This window comes from Megachile rotundata, chromosome 3, assembly GCF_050947335.1.
Source record: "Megachile rotundata isolate GNS110a chromosome 3, iyMegRotu1, whole genome shotgun sequence".
NCBI classification, from domain to species: Eukaryota; Metazoa; Arthropoda; class Insecta; order Hymenoptera; family Megachilidae; genus Megachile; species Megachile rotundata.
This window is the reverse complement of record NC_134985.1, coordinates 15,990,023-16,010,198: the sequence shown is the minus strand read 5'-3', so window position 1 is coordinate 16,010,198 and position 20,176 is coordinate 15,990,023. Positions and strand designations below refer to the sequence as shown.

At 38.7% G+C, this 20,176-nt stretch overlaps 2 long non-coding RNA genes across 2 annotated transcripts in view; both read right to left on the bottom strand.

Moving 5' to 3' along the window:
- Positions 1–4,757: 4,757 nt before the first annotated feature.
- The window catches only part of LOC143264213 (uncharacterized), a 167,677-nt gene continuing 152,258 nt past the window's right edge, over positions 4,758–20,176 (bottom strand). Inside the window, exon 3 of the long non-coding RNA XR_013037765.1 lies at positions 4,758–5,315. This is a non-coding gene — a long non-coding RNA (uncharacterized LOC143264213). The remainder of the gene's footprint in view (positions 5,316–20,176) is intronic.
- On the bottom strand, positions 11,852–12,759 carry LOC143264136 (uncharacterized). The gene is made up of 2 exons (XR_013037649.1): positions 12,615–12,759; positions 11,852–12,409 (listed from the first exon to the last, which is right to left on the bottom strand). It is a non-coding gene; the product is annotated as an uncharacterized LOC143264136 (long non-coding RNA).

The following is a 20,176-nucleotide window of genomic DNA, read 5'->3' as shown; positions in this document are numbered from 1 at the left end:
TAAAAGTCTTTTCGGCGATATAACGTGTTGCGAACGATACAACGTTTAATACCTTTTCGTTTGCAATGTTTGCGAAAGATGTCTGAACAAATCTTTTCGGTACTTGGTTCAAATTATTTTTACAATTCTTTTGTAGGAAGATCGGTTTTATAATTTTACTCATTTTTAATTTTATTAATTTATATGTTATGTTAATTTTATTAATTTATATGTTATGTTAATTTTATTAATTTATATGTTATGTTAATTTTATGAATTTACTGTGTTAAAAATTTACGTACTTTGTTATACGTATGTGGTAGTACGTATGTAAGTGAAGAAATATAGGTTAGGTTGATATTGTGTGGAGTATTTTATGAGTTGCAGCTGTGTAAATTGATCATTATGAATATCAACATTGTTTAGTATTTTTAGTATCATTTTTATGACCGATATTAATATTTATGTCATGTGTGTGATTTTATTGGTACACTGTATTCACACTCATCTAGACAATTTACATTTTTAACAATTATTTTGAAGTATGCATAGCTGTCTAACATATTCATTTATTCAATTGTATTCAGGTTTGAGAAGATTGTACATGTGTATGCAATAAAGAAGTCCACAATGAATTATGATAAAAATGTAATCAAGAAATTCGTCATTTATCAAAGCGAATAAAAAATGTGGTTGAATAATTTTAACCCTAATGTTGTACGACTTCATAATTAAATCAATTGCCAGAAAAAAATTGTTGCACCAACTGCTCGAGTTTCGAGTAGGCTGCACAATAAATAATTTGGCAATTATATAAAACATAAATTACATCGTTACGTGTTGCGAAAGGCGGCAATCTGGTGGATCGAATGGGAAAATCGTTAATCATTTCTTGATTAAAAAATGGGATGTCCGAATTCGAACCCGAGGCGACACATATCGGTTTAATCCCGGAACGGGATCACTGGGTGAAAATGTACGCGCGAAAGTTCTCACAGTGATCGTTGGCTGCAGGCCATTGATTACATATTTTCCGTGATATGAATGCGTAATAATTCTTATCGTACGTGCAACTACCGTTCGACCCCGCGTATTACGCGCGTTTCTACCTATGTATAATAAATTACCGTTTCGCCTAGTACGTGCTCGTTAAAATCAGCCATTTATAATAATACACGCGTATTAGGCTCGCTATTAACGTCTCGTGTAATGTTTGTATTACATGAGTTATTATGTAGATCGTTACGTGAACGAACTGGCGTACAAAAATAAAATAAAAAAAAATTACAGATTTATCGTGGATGAATACTCGAGACATCGACGTATTTCGAAGATCGTGATCTTTTTTTACGGTGTGTCCAAAATGCCTGAAGGTACCGGTTCCATGGCGACGATTACGAGACGGACAACACTAACTCGAACCTCTTTGCCAGCACATTCCCCCATTAGAATTACAAATATACGCGGCACGCGCCTTAGGCGCTGAACTTCGTTCTGGTTTAATGTCAGGCATTTTGCGAGAAATTCATCATGGAACCCCCGGGCTGATACGAGCGGGGCTTCAAACTGGGAAATGCGAAAGTGGACATTGGATGGCGGGAGATTATCGGCGGCGGAGATGTGGGGAGGTAAAGATATTGGCATTCAAGGATATGGGTATTCAAGGATATGTGGATGGAAGGATATGTGGATGGAGGGATATGTGGATGGAGGGATATATGGATGGAGGGATATGTGGATGGAAGGATATGTGGATGGAAGGATATGTGGATGGAAGGATATGTGGATGGAAGGATATGTGGATGGAGGGATATGTGGATGGAGGGATATATGGATGGAGGGATATGTGGATGGAGGGATATGTGGATGGAGGGATATGTGGATGGAGGGATATGTGGATGGAAGGATATGTGGATGGAAGGATATGTGGATGGAAGGATATGTGGATTCAGGGATATGGGTATTCGAGGATATGTGGATTCGAGGATATGTGGATTCGATGATATGTGGATTCGAGGATATGTGGATTCGATGATATGTGGATTCGAGGATATGTGGATTCGAGGATATGTGGATTCGAGCATATGTGGATTCGAGCATATGTGGATTCGAGGATATGGGTATTCGAGGATATGTGGATTCGAGGATGTGTGGATTCGAGGATATGTGGATTCGAGGATATGTGGATTCGAGGACATGTGGATTCGAGGACATGTGGATTCGAGGATATGTGGATTCAGAGATATGGGTATTCGAGGATATGTGGATTCGAGGATATGTGGATTCAGAGATATGGGTATTCGAGGATATGTGAATTCAGGGATATGGGTATTTGAGGATATGTGGATTTGAGGATATGTGGTCTCAAGGATATGGGTATTCAAGCATATGTGGATTCAAGCATATGTGGATTCAAGGATATGTGGATTCAAGAATATAGGGATTTGGAGGATATAGGGATCTTCATATCTATGAATGAAGAATTATGAGGACTCAAGGATACAGGGATTCGAAGGAATTAGAGATCTTCAAATCTATGAATGAAGAATGACGAGGACTCAAGGATGCAGAGATCTGGAGGATATAGGCATCTTCAAATCCACGAATCAAGAATAATGAGAATTCATGGATACATGTTTTTTCTAGGACATAGGGACCTTCATATGAGATTTCAAGATGAAAACTTCAAGATGAGAATTTCAAGATGATAGTTTCAAGATGAGAATTTCAAAATGAGAATTCGCATGAGAATTTGCAAATAAAAAATGATAGACAGTCAATCCATCACCAGTCCCTACATTCGCAAATACCATAAATCACACAGATATTTACCAAACACAAATAACCCTCAGTAAAAAAGAAACACAAAGCATCGAATTACAGAAGAGCAGTGATCATATCAGAAGCTCATTGACACGGTAAAAATGTCGATGCACAACGATCGATTCGATAAGATGAAGCACAATAGGGTGCTGTCCCGCATTCGCGTTAATCGATCCTTTCTGTTTCGAGTCCATCCAGGTGTACCGATGTCTGTCGTCGATGGGGTGAAACCTACGTGACTTTTTGAACTCTCACGCGTGAGAATCTCACGGTAGACATCCGAGATTCATCGGTAAGATCGTGACAATGATTCGCTTTGGAGACACGCTGAAATCGCGCAACGAGAAAAATCATTATCGTCCTTTGTGGCGGTTGATAAAACTCTCCCTATTTGCGGTTCCCACGCCCGCGGTGGATGCGTATACACAGATTTTTCGTCGCTGTTTCGCGCTATCATCTCCGTTATACTTATCGCGAAAGTCGACTCCGACGATACGAGTAATCGTATTGCGACCACGTCATGGTTGGTCCTTTCTCGTCCGACTTCTTTGCATTCAGCGGTTCTCATTTTTTTTTAGCGATGTTGTGAGGTGATTTTGGAGAAAGAGGTCGGTGGATCGTTTCTAGAGATTTTTGGGGAATTTAGGTGGAGAAATTTGGGGATTTGGAAACTTGGACTATTTTAGGGAAAATGTTGTAATCAAGGAGGAAGTGGTTATGTTTCTAGGGATTTTTGGGAATTGGGGGTGGAGGAATTTAGGGATTCGGTGATTTAGAAATGTAGAAACTTGAGAATTGGTCATTTTTGCAATGTAAATAATATTTTGAAATCTTGAAATTTTGAAATTTTGAAATTTTGAAAGTTTGAAAGTTTGAAATTTTGAAATCTTGAAATTTTGAAAGTTTGAAAGTTTGAAATTTTGAAATCTTGAAATTTTGAAATCTTGAAATTTTGAAATCTTGAAATTCTGAAATTTTGAAATTTTGAAATTTTGAAACCTTGAAACTTTGAAACCTTGAAACCTTAAAACCTTGAGATCTTGAAATTTTTAAATTTTGAAATTTTGAAATCTTGAAATCTTGAAATCTTGAAATCTCGAAATCTTGAAATCTTAAAAAACTTGAAAAGTGAGAACTCAGAAACTCGAAAGCTTGTAAGCTCTATTAGTTATTAAAGCTTGTAATTCCTTATCCAAAGGTACCCATCGCAAGCAAGCTCCGCGATATCAAGACTAGATAATACATCACTGTTCGGCATAGTAGTGTCGCCTCGTGTGAATCAACCTTGAAGTGGTGAGTTTCGAGCCGGTTAGCCCGAACGATCATCGGGGCAAAAGAAGCAAACGAATACGACTAAGACTTAATTAGCCGGGCAGCCTCGGTCCAGGGTGCTCGACGTCGTTACGACAAAATCATTTGTGGCCTCTCGTCGAGCTCCCTCGACCGCGTCCGATTGCTCTCGACGCGACGATTTAATTACCGGCGTCTTCCTGCCACCCCCCTCGCCTCAACCGCCTTCACACCGGCGCTCTGCTTCGATAATTAATCGGCCGCTTAATTGATTAATCGATTAATGGCCGGCTACGACCGTGCGCCAGAGTCGGACCGACCAAATAAATCCTGTAACCGCTTCGAGTTGTCGCGAATCTCTACTCCCGCTTGACTTTCTTTTTATTCCGATTCTTGGGTATCCTTTTTCGTCCTTTTTGGTCGATGCACGACAAGGTACACGAGCGTGGTACTCTACGGGAACGGGGTCAAGTACCTTCGATGGCTACTCTTAATACTTCAGTAGCTACTCTGTTAATTCACCGATCGCAATTGAAAAGTTTATGAAATACGGGGGTTTGTTAAGTTTTAGCTTGGTGTTCTATGTTGTGTTAAATAGTTTCTGTAAGTTTTGATTTATGGGCTTGGATAGAGTGATTTATTTATTAACTTGTTCGTTATTTGTTTGTTTATGATTTGTACAAATTTTGCTTCATTTTTTAATTTATACTTCATTGGTGGTTTTACAAAATGGAGTTACACGGAGTTGCAATAAATTCGAACATTTTTCTTTTGTAAATATATTTACACAGTAATTCAATAAAAACAACAGACTAATGTAACAAAACTACTTCATCTACTAACAAGAATTAATAAATTTATTTAAAAACAATCTGATCATGAACGAATGTACTCACAGTGTAAAATGAATTGATTAACAGAATTTTTTAAGCTGTTTTTAATAATTAATTTTAGAACAAGTAATACAGTTAGAATACTACTGAATGAATGAGTGAATACCAGTTATTTCAGTATACGAAAGGTAACCATGCACGAAGGAAGTTTGTAATTTTAACGATTGTCTGTCTGTAGGTGCGTGTTGAATACTGGAAACTGTTCCTCCAGGAATCGATGTGGTTTCCGTACAATTCAGTGTCCTGAAGTTTGATTACATCGTGCACCCTTTCAATTCAGTGGAATTAGTTTACCACTTGATTTACACCCATGGACACGAACTGGTCTTCCTGTAACAATACAGTAATTATTCACGTTTATATTTATCTTATGATGTAAATATTATGCACTAAAAATACTGCAAATGTTAAATGAAATCTTACATAGAAATATTGTAATTATGTGGTAAAAATATTGCATGTTTTAATTATTAGAAAAATTGTAATTATTATATATTGAAAATATTTTAATTATAATACATTTTGATTATTGTACTTATACATTAAAAATTGATTATCATACATTAAAAATACTGTAAGCATCGTACATTAAAAATGAAAAAATTGTTTGGATTATATTAAAACCTTTAAAAAAATTATGTAAAATAATATTTCGATTACGAATCCACAGATAAGTCCCTTAAGTAACAGAACAAGAATCATCGTATCATCATATTCCTCTTTCAACAAGAATTGTAAGTAAAAATTGTAAAAAAAATGTATGCAAAAGTTAAAAATAACCTTAATTGAAATTTTCAGAATCATCTCATGACGACATCACTCTCCCATTTCCAACAATCGATTCTTCACGATCGAGTGCCATTACCGGACACACAATTTAACTTGTAATGAAGTATGTTCCAGCCACCTCCGTTTTTCCATCGTAATCTAAACTTTCAACGAGCATAACTTTCAGGAATAAGTAAAAATTGGGAAACTCGTCCCGCAACGAGGAGTAACTCCCAGGTGAGGCTGACACTACGATCCCGTCGTAGTAACAAAGTAACACGACTCGATTGTAACGAACAGTCGAACTAATCTAATTTACCGGAAGCCTCTGTACACGACAGTGTAACCACGTAGACACACAACGGTGGTTTCGTCCGGTCTACGTAGAAATTAGTTTCCGAAACAATTCGGAATTGCAAATGGCCCATGGTTCGACAACCATTCCTCGTACGAATTGTCTAACTCGTAATGTGAATCGGTATCTTTTGGAAAGGGGACTTCACAATGCATCTAACGTTACAAAATATTTTTGAGGAAATTAGGTATGAATTAGGTAGGTAGATGTAGTTGGGAAGATTTTTGTATTTAAATTTGATATGAGAAGGTAATTGATGTTGAATGGTCATTGATAGAAGCTTGATATTCTCCTGTGCTAGGGGCTCCAAACTCCCGGTAATCCATGAATTTTTAAATTTGTCGAGTTCCAATTCCTTAAATTTGCAAAGTTCCAAATTTTCTAATCTTCAGTTTTCTGATTCTCCAACCACAGAAGTCTCAATTGCAGAAATTTCCATATCATCAAGTTTCCAAATCTGCAAATTCTCAACTCCCCAAATTCTCAAGAAGTTTGCAAATCTTTAAATTCCCAAGCGTAAAAATTCTCAAATTCCCGAGTTCTCAAATCTCTAAATTCTCAAGTCCTCGAATTCTCAACCCTCCCAAATTCTCAAGTCCCCAAATTCTCAACCCTACCAAATTTTCAAGTCCCCAAATTCTCAGCCCTCCCAAATTCTCAAATCTTCGAACTCTCAACTCCCAAAATTCTAAACCCCCAAATTCTAAAACCCACAAATTCTGAAATCCCCAAATCCTCAACTCCCAAAATTCTAAACCCCCGAATTCTGAAATCCCCAAATCCTCAACTCCCAAAATTCTAAACCCCCAAATTCTCAAACCTACAAATTCTGAAATCCCCAAATCCTCAACTCTCAAAATTCTAAACCCCCGAATTCTCAAATCCCCAAATCCTCAACTCCCAAAATTCTAAACCCCCAAATTCTCAAACCCACAAATTCTGAAATCCCCAAATCCTCAACTCCCAAAATCCTAAACCCCCGAATTCTCAAATTCCCAAAATTCTAAATCCCCAAATTCTCAACTCCCAAAATTTTCACCTCTCCAAATCCTCAACTTCCCAAATCACCAAACCCCATTTCCTAAATCCTCAAACCTACAAATCACCGAATCCTGCCATATCTATCTACCTTCAATCGGCACCGCTTCAGGCGTTGCACCAATTTCCTTTCCCTCCTTTTTATCACCGCCCAGATGATCTTTCCTCTACCAAATAAGATCGTCTCCGTTAGTTCTTTCGTACGTGTCCGGTTTGTTTAGGAGGCAGTGGACGTCGGAATAAATCCAGCGTTTCGTCAGTCAGAGGGTCAACGGAGCCTTTGATGTAGATGAACCTCTTGGGATCCCGTCGTGCAACATTTCAAGTTTCTTTCTCGAATTCCTAGATCCTCGGTCATACGTTCCAGATCGTGTACGTGATCCGAACCGGGCAGGATGCGTTTCCATTAAATTTCATTTCTTCGCGCTTGCGCTCTCCCTCGCGTCCTTCAATCAACGTCGTACACTGATCGACAGGATGAAGTGATTTAATTAAACGTCTTACCTATGGTGGTAAGAAACATACGTTGCGAATATCAGAGTTTTCAGGAGAGTAACGTGATGAACCTCTGATAAAGGTAAGAATACAAAGTATAGGAAGAATGGAAAGTGTAAGGGTTATATAGTGAGAGTCTCGGAATATAGCTTTCAGAGCAGAATACTTTAGGTGGTAAATTCTATATATGTCAAATCGCAAATATGTCGAATCCCATATGGTTCAAATCCCACATATTGTATTGCTATATATTCCAAATCTCACACATGTCAAATTTCACATATCCCAGATCTCATGTGCCCCAATTTCCACACATCCCAAATCTCACATATCCCAAATCCCACATATCCCAATTTCCACACATCCTAGATCTCACATATCCCAAATCCCACATATCCCAATTTCCACACATCCCAGATTTCACATATCCCAATTTCCACACATCCCAGATCTCACATATCCCAATTTCCACACATCCCAAATCTCACATATCCCAAATCCCACATATCCCAATTTCCACACATCCTAGATCTCACATATCCCAAATCCCACATATCCCAATTTCCACACATCCCAGATCTCACATATCCCAATTTCTACACATCCCAAATCTCACATATCCCAAATCCCACATATCCCAATATCCACACATCCTAGATCTCACATATCCCAACTCTCACATATCCCAATTTCCACACATCCCAGATTTCACATATCCCAATTTCCACACATCCCAAATCTCACATATTCCAAATCCCACATATCCCAATTTCCACACATCCTAGATCTCACATATCCCAACTCTCACATATCCCAATTTCCACACATCCCGGATCTCACATATCCCAATTTCCACACATCCCAAATCCAACCTCTCCCAAATCTCACATATCCCAATTTCCACACATCCCAAATCAGACATATGCCAAATCCCACCTATCCTAAATTCCCCATATGCCTCTATAACCGAAATGTTCCCCAAAGGGTTAAATGTTACTTGTTGAATATTCAACGTCGATTTGATCGATCGACAGGAGCAACAGGAGATGTCGCTGGAACAATAAGATCTTGAACGATTGAAGGTAAAGGGTTAGCTACCCTGTTACGAGACATAATTTACATAAACCATAAACATCAGGATCGAACAATAAATGTAAGTAATTACCTGTATTCTTGAACTGTCGTAATAAATACCGTGCATCCATGAAGCTTGTTTCGAAGTTCGGATGTTCGTTACTCTTTTGTTTTCTTCTTTAAATTATATTTTTACGAGGAGCGCTGATTAAGGGAGTTATCTGATACCTGAACGGCGTCGAAAGTGTATCAAGATCCTTTTGATTCGGTAAAATTCAATTTGAAACTCAACTTGACTACACATAACACAATCTGCTTTGAGTGTACTTTGAAACAAATATGATACTAACAAAAATGCATTATTTTTATATAACAGTATTTTTTGAACTACCCTTGAAATAATTAATTCGACAAAAATTCTGAAAGAAATTGAATTTTAAACAATTTCAATGTGACTCAATTAAATTTCGTCTTATTAGCAGTCACAAAGCACATACCACAGTACGCACCCGGTGCGTCATGTCTAACAGTATTAATCCTCCCGCAGTCGCTCATAAATCTTAACATTTTGTACGACATAGCCGAACGTATTCAAATCGAATTTCCATATCGATACAGGCGATCGTTAATGCTTCTCGTTAATTCACCGCGATATAATGAATATTACGAGGTTTCTTGCAACGCAGTTTTAGCCGCTGTAATCTCTTCTCACGGCCGATGTACGAGGAGGCGGAGGAACGAGAAGGACGACGACGACGACGACGACGGTGGTGTTGGTGGTTGTCGACGTCGAGAGGGGCCTTTAACGTCGCGTTTGCAAATTGGAACATAAAATCACGGTTGTAACGGGCGCCGCTGATTGTTCGTTACCTGGTGCTGCCTACGCAGGAAGCGTGTGTGCACCTGCAGCACGACGTCCTCGGTTCCTGTGTATGCAAGCCCTGACGGAGGCTAACTACCACCGAACGATGCATATAAAAGGCCGTTCCAATATTTCATCGGTCGGTATGCGGTAGAGCCATCCAACGCGTATCGGGAGCGAATCGATTTCTCGTTCGATCGTTTGCGAGGTTTAGATTCCATTTTGGAAAAGTGCTACGTTAATTGTTTCTTGAATGTTTAGCTCGCGGCTAGGATGTTAATTTTCAAGTTATTTTTATTTTCTGGTTTTCGTATCTGTTTTTAATCGGATTTGTGAAGTTTATTATGTAAATTCCATATTTTCCAAATTTCACATATCCCAAGTCCCACACACCCCCAATCTCACACATCCCAAATCCCACATATTTCAAATCCCACACATCCCAAATTCCACACGTGTCAAATCCCACATATCCCAAATTCCACGCATCCCAAATTCCACACGTGTCAAATTCCACATATCCCAAATTCCACGCATCCCAAATACCACACCTCCTATATCCCACATATCCCATATTCCACATATTCCAAATCCCACACATCTCAAATTCCACACATGCCAAATCCCACATATCCCAAATTCCACACATCCCAAATACCACACATCCTATATCCCACATATCCCATATTCCACATATCTCAAATTTCACATATCCCATATTCCACATATTCCAAATCCCACACATCCCAAATTCCACACATGCCAAATCCCACATATCCCAAATCCCACATATCCCAAATCCCACATATCCCAAATCCCACATATCTCAAATCCCACATATCCCAAATCCCACATATTCCAAATCCTACATACCCCAAATCCCACATATGCTAAATCACACACGTCCCAAATCCCACACCTCTCAAATCCTACATATCCCAAATCCCATATTTCCCACATATCACATATCCCTCACTTCCAACACTTCCCACAAAAGCCATATTAACTCTCGACCGTATAACTCACACTCCTTGATCAAGACCTTGTAAAAAACAGTTACAAAAAATAAATTAGTAAATTCGAATGTACCATCCTCTCCATAATTAAGCAACACGAATCGATAGAAAGATTATATTCGAACAACTCTTCAAGTCGTATCGTTTCATCCGTATGCTTGTCGGTACGTCAAGTGCGATTCATGTGCACGCGTCTACGACGTGCGTGTATTTTAGTTAACGAGCACACGAACCGAATAAAAATCGTATAGGTGTGTTCACACCAAACTAAGTATCGTCACGATCAAGAGCGTTTAGCAAACAAATATTCGATCGATCGAATTCGATTGGATCGCTGTGAAGGCGGCTTAATTCCACGCGGTCGGCAAAGCAGAGAACTTGCATAAGGTTCTCTTCGGCAACGCGTACGTTCGCCCGTTGCCTCGGCAGATTGTTGACCGTGATTGCAATTAGTAACCCGACGGGGGCCCTGTGTGCCTTCGAAAGGCCCCTCTGGTCCCCCAGCCTCCTCCTCGTCCGGCTAATATCTTTGGGCCCTCTTCTTCTTTCGGCCCTGACCGCCCCCGAACATGTCAACCGGCCACGGAACCTTCGACGAGGTCCAAGAAGACGACCGTAATGGACATTTGTTAGGAAGGAAACGACCGATCGAACTCCTTCCTCGAGGTTGGATTACTCGTCGGTTACCTGGCCAGAAGACATCGAGATACCGAATCTATTTCTCGTAATTACCTCGAAAGACGCCGGCCAACCTTTCAGACGGCGTAACGTCGCTCACGCGCTCGAACACCGCGACTTTTTGCACTTTGTGGTCGTACGGTGATGCCAACGCTGGTACGACTCTCGTTATTAAGGTTACAATCGTTTAACGATTTGGAGATTTCTTGAGAATTGATTTTGGTTTAGTATGATGAGGTTTGAGATTAATTTGTAATAGTGAGGTTATATTTTAATATTGTCTTTGCGGTATATGGAGATATGTGTGATTTTTGTGGTCAGAGTATTGATAGAGTTGCAGTCAGTCGATTTTACTTTACTATAACCCAAAATACTAGTCACTGCTCACACTTGTTTCTTGTACAAATCAAACAATTGTTTCTATACATCGCTACTTAATGTAAACCTAAAGACAGTCTAAACAAGCCTTATCAATCTGAACCAAAAAATAAAAATTGCAGTTACACCGGTGAAAACTACACAATGAATTGGTAATCATGTCAAATGAATCATCAAATGAAGGATGAAATGAATCGTCAAATGAAAGGGATTTTTGCTTATTAATTAGCAATAAGCATAATCGACATCAATCGATCGATAAGAGGAGGTCGATCGGAGTGCACTTTCGGTGACGAATGTACAGAGAGGAATAAAAGGAGCTCTCGGCAGGGAGAGATTGTCCGATAGTTTGCATGGGCTAATGGGAATTCGCGATGGTTACTAATTGGGTAGATCGTCGCTCGTCGATATTGGCCGGCAGTGCACAGCGTCCAATGGAATCTCTCTATCGGCGTAACTGACATCGGCTTTTGTAAACCGCGGCTTGGAAAAACGTGCTGGACGGCGGTCCCTTCTTTTGCAAAGTCCAACCGAGAAACCGCCTTTCGGTACCCTTTGCCAACTCCGCCGATTCCGCTCGGCACACAAGCGGGTTCCTCGAATTCCTTCGCCCTGCAGAATCGCTTTTGCGGCCACTCCGACAAACCCTTCATTTCCCAAATCGACAATTAATTCCGTTTCTTTAGACCGGGCAGATTTCCTTTGCTAATCGAACGCTTCGCGAGCCGCCATTTTGTTTACTTTTCCGTACCTGTAATGGCTGAGAGATTTATTTGACATTTTGACAATTTTAATTATTTTGGACAAGTTTAATAATTTGTACTTGGTGTGTTTAAAACAAGTTTTTCTTATAATATAAATATTTGTTTGGAAAGAAGATTGCAAATTTTAGGTTACCAATGTAGAAATGTTAGGTTATGTAAACGGTTACGTTAAATTCTTTGGGAGACACGTATTAAACTTACGTTTTATTGTATCTGGTACGTATTTTATTTTATGTTTCTTGTTTTGTAATTTTCTATCTGTGCAAAGTCAGATAGTGAGTATTCGATGCAGCAATGTTGAGACGTTTAAAGATGGCTGAAATTGTATGCATACTAGATTTAATGATCCTTGAAGTTATAAGTAGAATTCAATGGTACTTGAAGTGAGACAAGTTTATCGTTATAATATTTTCTATAAAATTACTTATATTATAAGAACATAAAATAAGAAGAGAAAATTGTTTCCCCGTATTTAAACAAGTAATACAAAATTTAATTTCGTACATGAATATAAAAGTATAAAGGAACAGATGATGTAGTGTAACATTTTAAATAGTGAATAATGGAACATAACATTCTAAATAGTGAATAATGTAATGTAAAATTTAAAACATGAAGAGAATAACAGTAAAACAATTGTTGTTTAATCCGAGAGAGATAAGAGAGGGCCGAGGAATAAATTTCCGGGAAAGGTCACCGAGTCTTTTGTCTAGGTTCTAGATCCAACTTCAACCTGTAAAATATACATCGGGCAAGGGGCATATTTTAGGGTACCGTCGGAACAACGTCCAGAAACGACGCGAGAAGGGTGGCACAGGCCCTTCTTCTGTACGCATGTAAGGTATAAGGTTATACCGTAAAGTCGCGCCGAGACGATAACGTGTCTCCGATACCAATCTAGCATGACGCATGGTGTCCTCCTGGAGAATTATGTTACCCTCAGGTATTTATTGCCAACAGTATGTCCGCGGCAAATCCAAAGAGATGCTGCAAGACGAAACTCAAATTTTAACTAAAATAAAATAACACGAATTTAGATTTTTATTATTAAATCTTTAGTATGTTATTTTGTTCCAAAAACACTTCTTCATAAGAAACTAAAAAAAATTGTCTCAAACATGAATACTAAACATTATTGAAGTGGATACAAAGCATTCGATTAAAAATTGATAAACTTTTATAAATAAAAATAAATAGAAGATTAGAAATTTCAGGATAGGCACAAATCTAATACTTGCAGTATTCATGAATTTTTATTATGATCTTCACGAAGACACAAGATTTAGTGATACAGCAATTTTCTTCTTAACAGAGAAAGCTTTTAAAAAAGCTTCCAAGAATTCCTTCTTTCTGAGCTTTCTTTCTGAGAGCAGGATTACCACGAATTGTTAACAAAATGGTCGCATTCCAAGTCGACGTATCGAGGAATGAATGTACCGCGAAAGACCTTTAAGGCCATCACGCCGTAGGAATTAATTCGTCTTAGGGGAATTTCCTGGTGAGCGTAGGAGTCCGAGAATGGCGGTGAAAGTCCGTCAGGTTCGCCGCTTCTAGAACCAATTGATCGATTTCTAATCAATACCTGCTTATATCACTGTTAATTCCGATACATTGAATGAACAAAGTTTCAGCGGATTCATTACGATTCTACGTTCGTACTATTAATTAAACGTACGTTCGTTCAGTTTCTACTCGTGACGCACAGTAGGACGCACAGTAGAATGCACACTTGTGACGCATAGTACGGTTCAATTGGAATACAAATGAATTTTATTTGCTTTACAAGTTTTAGTTACAGTAAACCAACAAATTTTACTCCAATTTCCACACATCCCAAATTATACATATCCCAGATTCCACATATCACAATTTCCACACATCCCAAATTCCACATATCCCAATTTCTACACATCCCAGATTTCACATACCCAAATTTTCACATGTCGCAGATCTCACATATCCCAAATTCCACATACTCCAAATCCCACATATGCCAAATCCCACATATGCCAAATTCCACATACCCCAAATCCCACATATGCCAAATTTCACACCTACCAAATCTCACACACCTCAAATCTCACATATCCCAAATCCCACATATCCCAATTTCCACACATCCCAAATTTCACATACTCCAAATCCCACATATGCTAAATCCTACATATGCCAAATTCTACATATGCCAAATTCCACATATGCCAAATTCCACATATGCCAAATTTCACACCTACCAAATCTCACACATCTCAAATCTCACATATCCCAAATCCCACACATCCCAAATTCCACATATCCCAATTTCCACACATCCCAAATTTCACATATCTCAAATCCCACAAACCCCAATTTCCACACATCCTAGATCTCACATATGTCAAATTCCAGACATCCCAAATCTCTTATATTCTAAATCCCACATACCCCAATTTTCACGCATCCCAAATGCCACATACCCCAAATCTCCCATATCCCAAATCCCACCTATCCCGAATCCCACAATGTTACTTGCTGAATCAACGTCGATTTGATCCGAATTTTCTGCCGTCAGTTGAGCAAAGGATCAGCGCGAAAGAGGTCTGACAAGTAAAAAGCCCACGTTGCGTGCTATCGCCGCTGGAAAATATGGTCGATGAGAACGGGCGTCGTAATTCGTGGCTAATCACCACGTGCGCACGGTGTGGGAGGCAGCACCGCGGGAGAATGTCAGTGAAAGTCTATCTCGACGATCGTTCCTACGATGATTGTCGTCCCACGTGTTCTCACCGGCACGACAATCGCTTCCTGATGAAGCGAACGACCCATTCGATAAGCAGTAAGGAGGATTCCAAAGCCTCCAGAAAAGGATCCTCGTACGGTTGTTACAGCCACAACATATGGCCGGCTTAACGGCCATTATGGTACATCCTAAACGTCATTTAGTCGGCATTATGTCACCTCGCGATGTGTCGATCGTAAATTTTGAATTTGATCGGTTCGATGAATTTTCTCTTATCGTCGGCATCAACTATTTAATTACAAAGTTTACGTCTTGTCGGGGTTTGAAAGAAAAATGGTACATTGTATCTGGATAACGGTTTACGAAGTTACACGTCATTTGAACAAATTGAATTAAATTTAGCTTGACGCACTCGTGACGCACATGGTTGGAATGTGCTAAACCAGATTTTTACTGCAATTTCGGGTTCAATGTATAATGTGTGTAATCAAGGATTGTAATGTACTTAACATTTTAACTTTCTTTAGTTTTAATGTTGCAGCAATAATTAGATAGCAGTGAATGACATAACTGCCTACAGTATTGTGGGTTGGGTTAATTATTGTATGTAAAAGATGTCGATCAAAGTGTTATTAATTGACTAGATGTTTATCTAGTCAAAGATGTGCACATGTCAAACGTCATGTTAAGATAGAGATGCAAATTGAGAGCGAAAGATCAAATTGTCCACAAAGGATGAATCCGAGAAAGAAGTCGAAAGCTAATGGTTGTAGCGAATGTGGTATTAAAAGTGATATTAAAGTGTCTAATGCGAGTATAATCGTAAGGGCTAATTTTGCTCGATATTAGCATGAGCTCTTGTGTTAGTGGTAAAAAACAACAACAATGGCTTTCGAAGCTTTTCCTCCTCCGCCTTGTCCATTGTATCTCCCGGTACATGAATTACCATACGAACTTGTAAAAACGTCATTGATGTCAATTATGTCTCACAGGGTAAAAAATATCCGGGTACTCACGCGATCGCAGAACAATGCTTAATCTCGGTCCAACTAATGAAACGTATTGTTAATCAGCTTCCTTTTCTGATACCCACACTTTAGAAGTGGCCTGAAATCTCGTACAAATTGTTAGCCGGTTTCTGTAAAAGTGTCGATAGCTTGTCAGGTCAAATTGATACGTTTCAAGCGAAAACACGATCGACATAACTCACAGTCGAACAGATAGCCGTGGACTCGATCGAGTCGATAGTGTACAGTACAACGGGCCTCGTTGTATTTGCCATCGATCTTGATTTATCGGCACAACGATGGACGCCAATGCTCGACCGCAATTTGCATCGGACCACACCGCGATTTGTAACGTGTTCACGCTTTCGCTAGAACGCCCCCCTTTAAGGTTCGCTGATTTATGCGAATAATTAGAAAACGGGTTGACGCGGTCCGGCAAATTCGACTTGTCTATTCAATGGCGTAAATTGCGCTTTTCTTTCATGACATTTGGTCGTCAATTATGCGAGATTGACGGTTGGGTTGGAATAAGGTGAATTTGGATGTCTTTTGAGTTGTTTCGCGTTATATTGCAGGAGGTTGGGTTTTTGGTGAGTAGTGGAGAGTGTGAAGTAGGGTGCTGGTGAACTATGATGAGTAGTGTAATAACTAGTTTTCAAGTTCCTAGGTTTTAGTTTCAAAATTTTCAAATTCTTAGGGTCAAGTTTTAAAATTTTCAAATTTCTAAATTTCTAAATTTTGAAATTCTCAAATTATTTTATTATACCCTGGATCTGTATATTACCGTACCAAATCTTTGCTACACTCACTCGCATTATATTGCATATTCTACATCCACTCGATATACTGCACGTTCTACATCCATTCGATATATTGCACACTCCACATTCACTCAATATATTGCTCATTCCACAACCACTCGATATATTGCACATTCTACATCCACTCGATATATCGCATATTCTACATCCACTCGGTATAATGTACATTTTACATACACTCGATATATTGCATATTCTACATCCACTCGGTATAATGTACATTCTACATCCACTCAATACATCGCATATTCTACATGCACTGGATATATTGCATATTCTACATGCACTTGATATATTGCACATTCTATATCCACTTAATATATTGTACATTCTACATCCACTTGATACATCGCTTATCCTACATCCACTCTATATATTGTACATTCTACATCCACTCGATATATTGCACATTCTACATGCACTTGATATATTGCACATTCTATATCCACTTAATATATTGTACATTCTACATCCACTTGATACATCGCTTATTCTACATCCACTCTATATATTGTACATTCTACATCCACTTGATATATTGCACATTCTGTATCCACTTAATATATTGTACATTCTACATCCACTTGGTACATCGCTTATTCTACATTTACTCTATATATTGCACATTCTATATTCACTTAATATACTGTACATTCTACATCCACTTCGTACATCGGATATTCTACATCCATTCAATATATTGCATATTTTATATTCATTCATTATATCGCACATTCTACACCTACTCGATATACTACATATTCTACATCCTCCCTGTTGCTTTCATCCACTCATTATGTCGCCACATTCAGATTCTTTCTGATCCCTCGCATCAAATGGCGTTATCTCCACGAAAATGTTGCCTATAACGTTCGAAGGCGTTTGAGGAATTGGTACGCACGCCTATTAGCTAGTCGTCCTATAAATAGCCGGGTATTAGTAGGTGCAACAAAGGGATGCCAACGAAGTGGCCGTGCCCATGCCTAGAGACGCGAGTTTCGCGTGCGCGAGAAGCGTGCACGCGCTCACGCCCGCGATTATCTTCTGCAGGGAGCGTGGTTCACGCTCGCGAGCAGTGGCCCGAGTGCGTTGTTGTAGGCAGTCAAGGTGGGCAGGGTCAGGAATTCCTAGGCGTGCGAGAGTGTCTGGCACACATCGCCACGTCGCGCAGCCCGGAAACGAGGGAGAGCTCTCTCGAGGCCGTTCACCAACAGCCGCAAGGACGTTCTTGCGCGATGAAGAGGACTCTTCGTTGCTGCTAACATCTTTCGTCTTGCACTAACAATTTTACTCGTAGCGTTTTTAGTAGGTACATCGGTAGACTATGAACTTTTGTATGTTTCTTTATCAAGGTCTAGTCAGACTTGAATTCTAAGTCAGCAGGCAGGTTATTGAATTTGGGTGTTCAGGTAGTTAAGCTATGGATTCTTATGTTTATGATACATCATGGTCTGTAAAGTGTAAAGAAATGAAGGTTTAATTATTGTTCTCCAGATAGAATTTAGCTGATAAGTTTGAATGTAAATCAATTTTAATTTCTTCATACAAGTGTTACCAAATTTATATGAATAGTTAGACTGTCGATCTTTATACATTTATGATACATGAAAGTCTAAAAGTAATTAAAGACTTTAATTTTATAATAGTCCTTTAGACACGTATTACCAAATTCAAAGTAAGATTTCATAGTTTGACAAAGTCCTTTCGCAAGTCCCATATCTGAACTTCATCATCAGACCACAGACCTGAATATTGTATCAAAACGCGATTAATGTCAACGATAAAAGAGTTAACGATCGGGGAAAATCAATTTGCATAAACGTTCTCGCAGCCCACATAAATAGTCGTTATTGTGTAAAAAGATTAAAAGATAGTGCAAGTTTAAAAAAGAGAAACGTAACCTGTCCGAGATAAGCGATTATTATACTCGGTTATCTTTATTATTGCCTTCTGTAATTAGTACGGTAATATTACGATATTACGGTTAGTATATATCAATAGCCGCCCACTTGATCGAGATACCTGCAGGTGGCTAAGAGAACATGGCGAACAGTGTCCGACAGGAAGCATCGTTGCTGTTCTAACTCTAAATCCTAGCTTTATGAGGTTTCCGTGTAAACGAGCAGCGTTTCGAGAAATTTATTAGCTCACTGCACACCTGTGTGCACTTGCTCTTCGCAAAAAGATAACTGTTACGCTGGAATTCTGCTATTCCTTATCGATTATCGTTCTAAATAAGGGATGCTGCTTTTGACGGAAAAAATCTTGCAAAATGTGAACTGAAATAACATATGTAAGGTGCAGTTGTAGAATGTAGAGTTTATGATACGTTTACCATTGCAAGTTCACACACTTTAAGATTACTGAATTTTTTTTGGGGTCAAAAATTTTAGACTTTCTCGGTTTCTAAGTTTACAGTTGTTAAATTCTTCGATTTCCCTATTTTTCAATTTCCCAATTTTTCAATTTCCCACATTCCCAATTTACCAATTTTTCAAATTTCCAATTACACATTTTCTCATTTTCCCATTTTCCCACTTTCCCATTTTCCAATTCCCCAATTTCCCAATTTCCCAATTTCCCAATTTCTCAATTTCCCAAACTTCCAATTTCCCAATTTCTCAATTTCTCAATTTCCCAATCTTCCAATTTCCCAATTTCCCAATTTCCCAATTTCCCAATTTCTCAATTTCCCAAACTTCCAATTTCCCAATTTCTCAATTTCCCAATTTCCCAATTTCCCAATTTCCCAATTTCCCAATTTCTCAATTTCCCAAACTTCCAATTTCCCAATTTCTCAATTTCTCAATTTCCCAATTTCCCAATTTCCCAATCTTCCAATTTCCCAATTTCCCAATTTCTCAATTTCCCAAACTTCCAATTTCCCAATTTCTCAATTTCCCAATTTCCCAATTTCCCAATTTCCCAATCTTCCAATTTCCCAATTTCCCAATTTCTCAATTTCCCAAACTTCCAATTTCCCAATTTCTCAATTTCCCAATTTCCCAATTTCCCAATTTCCCAATTTCCCAATTTCCCAATTTCCCAATTTCCCAATTTCTCAATTTCCCAAACTTCCAATTTCCCAATTTCTCAATTTCTCAATTTCCCAATCTTCCAATTTCCCAATTTCCCAATTTCCCAATTTCCCAATTTCCCAATTTCCCAATTTCCCAATTCCCCAATTTCCCAATCTTCCAATTTCCAAATCTCCCA